This window comes from Antedon mediterranea, chromosome 9 (genome assembly GCF_964355755.1).
Source record: "Antedon mediterranea chromosome 9, ecAntMedi1.1, whole genome shotgun sequence".
Classification (NCBI taxonomy): Eukaryota; Metazoa; Echinodermata; class Crinoidea; order Comatulida; family Antedonidae; genus Antedon; species Antedon mediterranea.
The window spans coordinates 17,067,167-17,078,144 of NC_092678.1; the positions used below are offsets into that span (position 1 = coordinate 17,067,167).

At 32.5% G+C, this 10,978-nt stretch overlaps 1 long non-coding RNA gene across 1 annotated transcript; it reads right to left on the reverse strand.

Annotated features, from left to right (window-relative positions):
* Nucleotides 1-4,809: 4,809 nt before the first annotated feature.
* LOC140058968 (uncharacterized) lies at nt 4,810-8,537 on the reverse strand. The gene is made up of 3 exons (XR_011847087.1): nt 8,478-8,537; nt 5,685-5,759; nt 4,810-4,854 (listed from the first exon to the last, which is right to left on the reverse strand). It is a non-coding gene; the product is annotated as an uncharacterized lncRNA (long non-coding RNA).
* Nucleotides 8,538-10,978: the final 2,441 nt, after the last annotated feature.

Genomic DNA, 10,978 nt, shown 5'->3' on the forward strand with positions numbered 1-10,978 from the left:
GGTATACTTTATCTATCAAATCTTACTTATAATTAATACAACATAACAACACTAATACAATTCACCAAACAACATCCATGTATAGGTATAATGAAATAAGCCAACATCAATTGAAATATAACAACATCGTATCTACCAAATCTTACATAAAACTAATACAATCCACCAAACTACATCCATAAATGTATAGATTATATTAATGAAAAAGCCAACATCAATTGAAATAAAATACAATCTTATCTACCAAATCTTACATAAAACTAATACAATCCACCAAACAACATCGATAAATGTATAGATTATATTAATGAAATAAGCCAACATCAATTGAAATAAATACTACATTTCATCTACTAAATCTTACATAACACTAATACAATCCACCAAACTACATCCATAAATGTATAAGTTATATTAATGAAATAAGCCGACATCATTTGAAATAAATACTACATTTTATCTACTAAATCTTACATAACATTAATACAATCCACCAAACTACATCCATAAATGTATAGGTTATATTAATGAAATAAGCCAACCTCATTTGAAATAAAAACTAAATTTTATCTACTAAATCTTACATAAAACTAATACAATCCACCAAACTACATCGATAAATGTATAGGTTATATTAATGAAATAAGCCAACATCATTTGAAATAAATACTACATTTTATCTACAAAATCTTACATAAAACTAATCCACCGAACTACTGTAAATCGATAAATGTAAATGTTTAATATTAATGAAAAAGCCAACATTATATACACTGAAATAAAACAACAACTTATCTACCAAATCCACCAAACTACAATGTACATCAATAAGTTTAACCCTAAAACTTTAAAAGGAAGCTCATGGGCTTCTTCTTTATTAGGGCTCTTGGCTGGGCTTCTTTTCGAGATTACTTTTACAAATGAGAGGGACTTCGAAATTAATTAGCATGCTGAAATGTTGTCAATTGCTACTACTGTGCAAAAATACGGATGTTTTTACATTTTAAATATTTGCAGACAAGAAGAAGATACAATGAAAGTGTCAATCCTATCTTTATTGTGTGTTGTGCCTGTGTTTGTATAATTATACTTAACTAACCGTCACACTTCAGTGATTCTATTGTGATGGGTATCAACACAAGCACAGGACAACCATATTATGGTTTATGCAAATTAGACATATTTATTATGTATACTTGTGCAGTGTTCTTTTGTAATATGTAGCTTGTTGAGTAGATACAATTACAGCTTAGCCTGAAGATGGACTGAGGTTTAGAGGCTTAAAGAAGACTAGAGTTAGTGTGAGGGCTGGATTAAAGGGTTTATTTAGAAGCATGAAGCTGCTGAATGACCTACAGTAGTAGTATAAGTCTTATGTAGCCCACAGCTCAGCTAGAAAAAGCACGTGTTTGTATTATATTCACTTTATAGGCATATCATTATATCGTTGTATTTATGGTATAACCAATGGTTATGTATTTCTCAAAATAAAGTGTGTTATTTATTTGTAGTAAATCGGATCGATGTATGGATTTACGGATAGAAACAGAAAGATGGAATTAAAGTCTGCAGTATTGAATATTGTTTTGTGCAGAATTACATGAAGTACGGTAGCATTTGGAAAAACAAATCATTGTACAATAAATATATGAGGCTTGATTGTTGTGATAATGAAGTGTTGTAAGGTCATTAATGCAAAATCGAAAATGCAATAACAAAAACATTTAGAAAACAATAAACTGTAAAAATGATTGATATAAACACGATTAAATTATTAGTCTTCGTCTGGAAATTTCAGAGGAAACCTTGTTTTTAAGTTTTACGAGTTGTACACAAAGCGTCATCAACAAACAGTTTATTTCCGCAACACTTACTATGGAAAGCAGAGCATATGTCTGCCACTTCCGCTAACCAGAAGCCGATGGCCAGGATGAAAGTATCCGTGGCCATCTTGATTGTAACGTTGTTAACGGAATATGCTTTATCGCATTCTCAGTTCAGAAATCAGGAGCCATCGTCTGCAGAAGGAAAAAAAACGTAAAAACAATTATTAAAAATGGAAAGAAAATTAGTTGTTGTTTCCGATAATCATAATGCGTTTCTTTTCAAACGGGGTAGTGGGATATTCCTGAGGAAATTATCGGCCTCGTTTGGAATTTTTACAATTGCCTATATGTTCACATGCAAACTAGGTAGGCCTAAGTGCCAAGCCGGTTCACACTGACCATTTACACGTCACGCGAAAAGATTCGCCCGAAGCTAGACAAAGTTCTATCGATTTCGCGCGTTGCAAATTCACCGCTTTAACTGAAAATCCACTGACGTTCAACACAGGCATGGGAACGGTGAGAGGGAGGGAAATTGACCTCCCAAAACTTAAATCATGGGATGGCAAATAAAAATAGCATTTTAAAGAGATTTCTTTTCAATAACATATTCTCATAACTCCTTTCGTTCAGCAATACAAACATGATAATATAATAATAACAGCCAGACCAAAACAATGCGCTTGTCGCGAGAAAGGGATTTCTGTAAAATGCTTCTGAATTTGTAAAACTTAATGGAATTGGTATGAATGTTCTTTTACCGGGCACATTATTGTAACTGCTTAAAAAATATAAAAACTGAAAAAAAAACAAAAACAATGTTTGTCTATAATATACAGAGAATATAATATAGAGAAAGATGTAAAGTGTACAGCAGAATGAAATAAATGACCCAAAAAATGAAGAATAAAATATTACTTAGTTAGGTGGATTGTCAGTGTTAAGGTAAGATAACACAGTGCTGTGTATTCATATACTACTGTACATTACCGTAAAATCTTCAGTGCTTCTTGTCGAATCCATCGGACACATCAACTCTCGGAATTTTCCCTTTAATATTTCTTTACATGCTGCAAGGGTAACTCTCGGCTCGCAGACTTCAATTTTATAAACAAGGCAGCAAATGCGGCGATGATCCGATCGCCTATTTTTGGTGATGTATAAATAAAAACATGATATAGTTATTCACTTAGACCATGGATCAAGAAAAAATAATAATTTTCCTGAAAAAACTGTAATTTATAGCCAAAAATTCAGATTGGCGTTTATGTTTTATAACTGAAAACATTTGTTTTGTTTTCTTATATTTTTAGTAGTAAACTTTATTAAAACTACAAATGACCTATTCATTTTTTATGTTTTTTTGTACAATACACATTTTATCGAAATATCTTGCTATATCGACATAGTAATTCGATAACGATGTCTTACCTGATTTTATTTGATTAGATTTAAGTTATCTTATATCTTATGCGAAATTCATGTTGTTAAGTTAATTTGATTGAAGTATGTGACCATCGTACCAATAACAATATCAATGTAAACTTGACACCGACTTGTAGGTTCATGTTTGTTTATATTAATTGTATATACTAGATGGTACGCTCGCTTCGCTCGCGTACCATCTAGGTCGTACCTACAGATGGTTCTCGAATACACAGTAATTTCAGCGTTAAAAAACTGGCGATTTCAAATATACAATAATGCTCGCGTACCATCTAGGTCGTGCCCACAGATGGTTCTCGAATACACAGTAATTTCAGCGTTAAAAAACTGGCGATTTCAAATATACAATAATGCAGGACAATAATATATGTCGTTTACAGGAACGATTAAATAGACACTGTGATTTATGTACTCAACTAAAATTAGCACACGGGGAATTACTTCCGAAAGAGAAAGTTGTCACGAAATGAGACCAATTGTTTAAGTCAAATTTAAATAAACTTAATTTGTGTTTTGTATGTAACATTATGGTTGAGAGATGGGGAAGAAGATGGGTGCAAAGAGGAACAATTTTTAAATATATTCTTTATTTTGTAACGAAACATTAATTAACATGTTTTACAAATAATATACCACTAAACACAGTAAAACATTGCAATGTAATACTTTGTTGAAACTATCACCGTCGTAGTCGATTGAAATAGTACAGTACATGTAACGATACACTACGACGTATGTTTATATATAATGTTAAACAATTTGTGAAAACCACCTCTATTCGGGGCAAATCATAAATTCGATTTAATCGGTAATAAATATTAAATTACGGCGACTGAAAACGCTAGCTCATTATCCGTTTAAAAAAAATCATATCCAACCTCTGCAGCACAGATTGAAAAAAAAATGGATCGAATTTCTGTTATGAGTATACAGTACTTTCCTTTACGACGCCTGAGGGAATAGACACTTGTGGAACGACACAGAGATTGGAATATTCCATTCATCGCAAATCAATACATTTGTATAAACGTATATTAAATCTATCAAAATAGTTTTTTTTTAGGAAAATCGGCCTGTCTTCAACATTATGATACTGTACTCGAGCTGTTCAACCGGTTTTCAGCTATTAAAAACAATTATCGTAGGAGGAGATAGGAAAATGCGAAGCCTCCTCGCATTTTTGTGGCGGGTATTTTTCAAGATGGACATCCATTATACAGTGTATACCACGATCGGAAAACACCCCTATCTGGGGCAAATCGTTGAACCTAAATTCGTTTTAATCGTCAATAACTAATTATCTAACTTAATTTAATTAGTAAACAGGGTTACATCAGGTGGTTAAAATCAGTACCGAAAGTACGAACCAACTTTACATACCATCGAGTAAAAATTCTAAAAGTAAGGCGCGATTTACCGAATTTTGCCCTTACGTAAATTTATATATAGATTAATAAATTGCACACTTTTGACGATGGTCTTAGCTTTTAAAAACCATGTGAATACTTACAATTCGTTTATGTTGATCAAGTTTTCAAAATTACTATCTTTGTAATTTCTTAATTCGTTGCCTTGTATCCAACTGCAAAAAAAAAACATTTTAAAATAAAAATGAGTAAAAGATTCAGTGGTGTTAGGTCATGAAGACATTTCTCATTCTTATGTCTTTAGTGGTTTACCCTGTACGTTACTAACTTGGACGTAACGCACGGACGCTGTAATACAAAAAATTAATTAATTTCCTTTTGGTAAACTTTAGATATGATGTTCATTTGGACCATATCAAGCAAACAAAACCAAACAAAATTGTTGTTGCAATTTGTTCTAATGTTGAATTATCTTTACTGGACAAAGATACAATGACCTCATGGCAATGTTTTAAAGACGCCGTTGTGAGCTCAAATGATGCGCGTTCATGTCTATGACCGGGGAGACACTGTGTTAAATATGGCACTGATGTTATGTCATTTTAAAGCAGACTTAATGGTCAAACATCATATTTAAAAAGAAAGCAATGTAATGTTTAGTGATAGAAAGGTTGTAGTCAAGAGGCAGGAAACTGCAGGTGTTGTTTATTGCCTTTAGACATAAACAGGTACCACCGTACGAGAATCGGGTGTCCAACGGACGAGTACCATGTGTGTATATCGAGAACAAAGCTATTATAAAGTGTTCAGATTTTAAAGACTATGTCTACGACACATAATCTGTTGTATGACAAGAATTAATGAATATGAGTCCGATAATTGTACAGAGCATCAAACAACTACATGTGGATTATTAAATATTTTGACAAACATGGCGTTTCATACGTATAGTACGTGTACACATTGTATAGAAAACATCGAAACGCGACAACAGAAAAAAGACAATAACAGAGACTTGGGACAAGTCTATACAGTATTAACTTACAGTTTTGAAAGTGATGAAGCAAAAGCAGAAAATGCACCTTGATCTATGGTAGTTATAGCGTTATCGTTTAAATACCTACAGATATTGAAAAAAAAAGACACACATTTCAAACGGATTGATTTAAAACAATATTAATAATAATACTGTACACCAATACAATAAATAGATAACCACTACATTTGTCTGCTATATTTCACAGTACAGTTATTTGTATTCAGCATTTCAGTGGGCAATTTAGACTTCGTTTGGCACTCGAAACAATGTCAAATGAAAGGCAAGCTAATATTGCCATGAGGAGGTGCAAATCTGAGGGAGAGGGGAAAATGTAATGTGTAAAAACAGATATCACCTCACCTTTATTTATAAAATTTGAAAATCAGAAAAAAGGGGAGAATGTAGTGTATTATTTGTTGTTGTTGACAGATGCCTAAACTCTAGAAAATGATAAATTAAGTTTATCTTACGGACGGATAACGCTAATAATAACAATTATTAATTCATAGTTATGCTTTATAGCTTTTTGGGTTTTTTTTTGTGCACTTAGAAGAACTTATTTAAAGTGCATTTTAAGTATTGTTTTTCTTCTAGATTATTTCAGTCATCACAATAGTTAATGTTTGTTTTATTTGGAGGTTCAGACTTAAACACAAAGTACAAATGTATATAGTGCACTATGCTGTGTGGAATAAAACTGAAACTGAATGTACGTACCACCACATTAGGTAACCGATGCGCCCTCATTATGACGTTTATTATAAGAAAAAGATACAAACCATGTGTTGCGCGTGCGAATAAAGAACAAGTGCAGCTATTCCACCGTACGGAGGGAAAGATAACCAATGCCTCTCATAATAACATTATTTTTCATTTAATAATATGTACTAATAATGTTAATAACAACTAGATTTGAACTCGTAACTATGGACGAGTTAGGTTATCCGCAGCGAAAATGCCACGTGTACGTCATACTTTAGAATATTGCACACAGAAAAACGATTATGCCATTGAAAAAATGTTAGTGTGCTCTCTATTATATGTTACGGCTAAGTATATAGAGTATACACTATATATCTGTATACGTACTACAACCAGTGCAGAATAGGTGAAAATACCGGGACCCGCTTTGTCATCCAATTTTTACCATGATGATGTCATCAAAATGAAACACGTAGATAGCAATTTTGGAAGGAAATTATCTGAGCAACAACATATCGTGTTGAATAAATTTGGATACGTAGAATACGGAAGCGCGCTCTTTTAAATGTCATGAACTATGACGCAAAATATGAAATTACGACTTTTATAATTGAACTGGCCATATGTTGAAGTCACAACATCCGATTCGCATAATTTGTACATGATTTCCAGCTTCCAGAAAACGTTTTAATCATGTGTATCACTTTTTATTCTGAGGAGCTATAATAAATTTAAATTTATTGGAATGATGAAAAAAAGTGATCAAAGTTATTCACGCTTTTGAACATGATGAAGTCATCACAATTTTAAAAATTGTAAATCATGCGAAAGATAATTGATTTACCTACACAATATAAAACAAGGCCAACAGCCATTAAGTTGCGTGCTACAATGCATAGTGATACCGGACCGACAGACAAACAGACCGACATACAGACAGACCGACAGACAGACGGACCGACCGACATAGTGAACTATACTGACCGAAATTACTGAACATGTTTAAAAATGTTGAAATGTTTAAAAACATTTATATTTTTTTAATTTACACGTGCGTAGCCTGTCACTTTTGACGTGCTCGTATAACGTAATTTCGAGTTGAAAAGTAAGTCAAGAAAACAGAAATCGGGCAAAAAGAGTGCGCAATAACATTTAACTTATTTCATCGAAAATAAATTTTGAAAATTTTAAGCGCGCGTACGCATGCGTTACATGCGCTACGCACGTAATTGTATTGCCATATGATGATTTATGCCCTGAAATTTATGAGTACCAAATTTTATTTAATTGTGATTCATGGTTGATATGATTACAAACGTGATTTCGTTAAATCGTGCGTAGACCGCGTAATTTTTTATTGCGCACCGTGAAAACATAACCACATCGATTCCTGGCCATAAGGAATATTCTGTGAAAAATTGACTTAGCTAGATTAAACTGATATCAAGATAAGGTCATAAAGCGATAAAACGCATAGTGATACCGGACCGACAGACAGACAGACAGACCGACAGACAGACCGACCGACCGACATAGTGAACTATAGAGTCGCTTCCACGTGACTAAAAATGGTGAGAAATGGAATATGGATAAGTGGAAATGCGTTCTATTAAATGTGAGGAGCTATGACAAAAGAGACAAAAATCCTATATTTTATATTCGAGTGGCCATACGATGACGTCACAATGTCTAGTTAGCCATATTGATACATGATCCGATATCAACAACTCATCTACTTCCAGAATATGTAAAAAAATAAACTTCACCATGTAGTTTAAAAACTATGACTGTTTAAAAAAAGGCATAATTATGACGATTTATTTTACTTTTTCAGCAAAAACGAGCGCAAATTGTCCAATTCGACGTGCTCGTATGACGTGATTTTAAGTCGAAATTGTTTGAAAGCTGGTAAAATTACTAGAAAATGCTGGAAAAACATAAATCACGCGAAAAAAATAACATTTACTAATAATGATAATAATAATTATACGAATAGAGCAAAGGGTATAAAATAAAATAATATGACAATAAGTGTGGTTATCTTACAACGAAAATATACTATTTTCAAAAGTATGATAAACAAGAGAAAGCACTCACAGTGTTGTCAATGATTTCAAACCATCAAAGACGTTTTCTGGTAATGTAGTTATTTGGTTATTGCCCAAATCCCTGAAAAACGTGAACAAATTCTGTAATTAAGTATATATACAGTACCAAAGGATAGTTCGATAAAAACAAATTATTATTAAAATTTCGAAATACAAACAAAATATAAAAACACATCCCTATCTATATTGTGCCAACAGAGGCCATAAACAGCTTATATCTAATTAGGCGTGTCACTCCAGCAGTGAAGCCAGTACAGGGTATATACAAGGACATAATAATATTTGTTTAATGTTACTTTTGCTCGTATTATCATTAGTTGAATGTTTTAGCTGTTTTTCTTTAACTGCTTTTACATGATATAACTATGTTTTATCTGGATTTACTGTAATCATGTTGTAATTTCTTTAATATCTACGATACAATACAACAGTTAAAAGTATTATAAACAAGTGAAACATTCGAACACATTTGCTGGTAATGTTGTTATTTGGTTATTGGCCAACCACCTGAAAATTGTGAAAAATGTAATAAATAATAAACAGTACCAAGGGATATGATGATAAAACATTATCTATTTTATATATAATTTAGAAAAACAAACAAAACATAACAATAAATATCTTATTGTGCCAGCAGAGGTCAAGTCCAATTAGGCGTGTCACTCCAGAAGTGAAACCATTACAAGGTATATACAAGGACATACTAATACTTGTTTAATGTTACTTTAGCTCGTATTATCATTATTTGCATGTTTTAGCTGTTTTTCATTAACTTCTTCTACATGATATAATTATGTTTTATCTATATTTTACTGTAATCATGTTGTACTTTGCATATCATATGATGACATAGATCAATATCTACGATACAATACAACCGTTAAATGACGATGATCTATGTGTTCTGCTATATTTTTACGTTTCGTTATGGCCGCCTATGGTGATACAGTAACTGAATTAAATAGTCTTGAGTTCGCATAAACAATGCCAAAATAGAAAAACTCAAAAAGAGCAAAAAGAAAGATATTACATTTGAACGTATTACGCATGAAACAGACATATTTCATTGAAGTATTAATTCCTAAAATAAAATAATTGTTTTTATGAGGAAAAGAGTTAAACTGACGTTTTCATGAGAGGAAGATATATAATATTTGTTCCTCGTGCAAAATAAGCTTATTACAACACTATTACACTAAAGCCTAAAGTTACACTTAACTGTGCTTTAAAATAAACATAATTAAAAGCATTACACAGTATAGGCCTAATAGTTCACCCGATAAAAATTTCTGATTTGTCCAAATTTCTTTAAAAAAAATCTGACAAATATAAACATGAAGAAATAAAAAACAATGTCGTTAATATACATCAGACTTAAGAATAATGACATCAATTTTCGATAATCATAAGGACGAGTTCTCGAATGATTCTCTTATTTGTGCCCATGGAATTGATATTTCCTAAGTTCACCTAACTACGGAGGAATAACGCATTTATATTATGATTACATTAATCATAATGTTTAATGATGCTGTGTTATCGAATTGTCTATGTTACTGGAGAAATCGGGATACAGTACCGATAATCAGGTGTGTTAGACAAGAATACGTTACTCAACTTAAAATGGAGGTCTTTGCTTTCACCACGTTCTGAAATGTGCCTGTAAGATTATGTTAAGGCAAAAACAACACCTTGTATACCTTAGCAGCCTGGTGTAGAGACCTATGTATTGCCTTCGCTAAATCCTTTCTTAAACTTGTTCCCACTTATACCTTCTAGAGGAATGTTATCCATAGATATAACCCTAATATACTGCTGATTGGATTCGTCATATTATAATTGTAACACAATGTGTTATAAGAACTGTTCGTTATACCATGGTAGTATGTGGTGCAATTAATTAAAGAATTATATGATTTTTAAATAGTTTACACAAAGTGCAACACAGTGTTACGTATTATCTTCTACAATATCTAATGATTACACATTTTTAGTCGCGTGGGAGTGACTCTATAGTTCACTATGTCGGTCGGTCGGTCGGTCGGTCTGTCTGTCTGTCTGTCTGTCTGTCGGTCTGTCTGTCGGTCTGTCTGTCTGTCTGTCTGTCGGTCCGGTATCACTATGCGTTTTATCGCTTTATGACCTTATCTTGATATCAGTTTAATCTAGCTAAGTCAATTTCTCACAGAATATTCCTTATGGCCAGGAATCGATGTGGTTATGTTTTCACGGTATGCAATAAAAAATTACGCGGTCTACGCACGATTTAACGAAATCACGTTTGTAATCATATCTTAACAACCATGAATCACAATTAAATAAAATTTGGTACTCATAAATTTCAGGGCATAAATCATCATATGGCAATACAATTAGGTGCGTAGCGCATGTAACGCATGCGTAAGCGCTTACAATTTTCAAAATTTATTTTCCATGAAATAAGAGTACGTTTCAGGCAATTTTAAGCGTTTTCAAAATTGCCATGAGTGG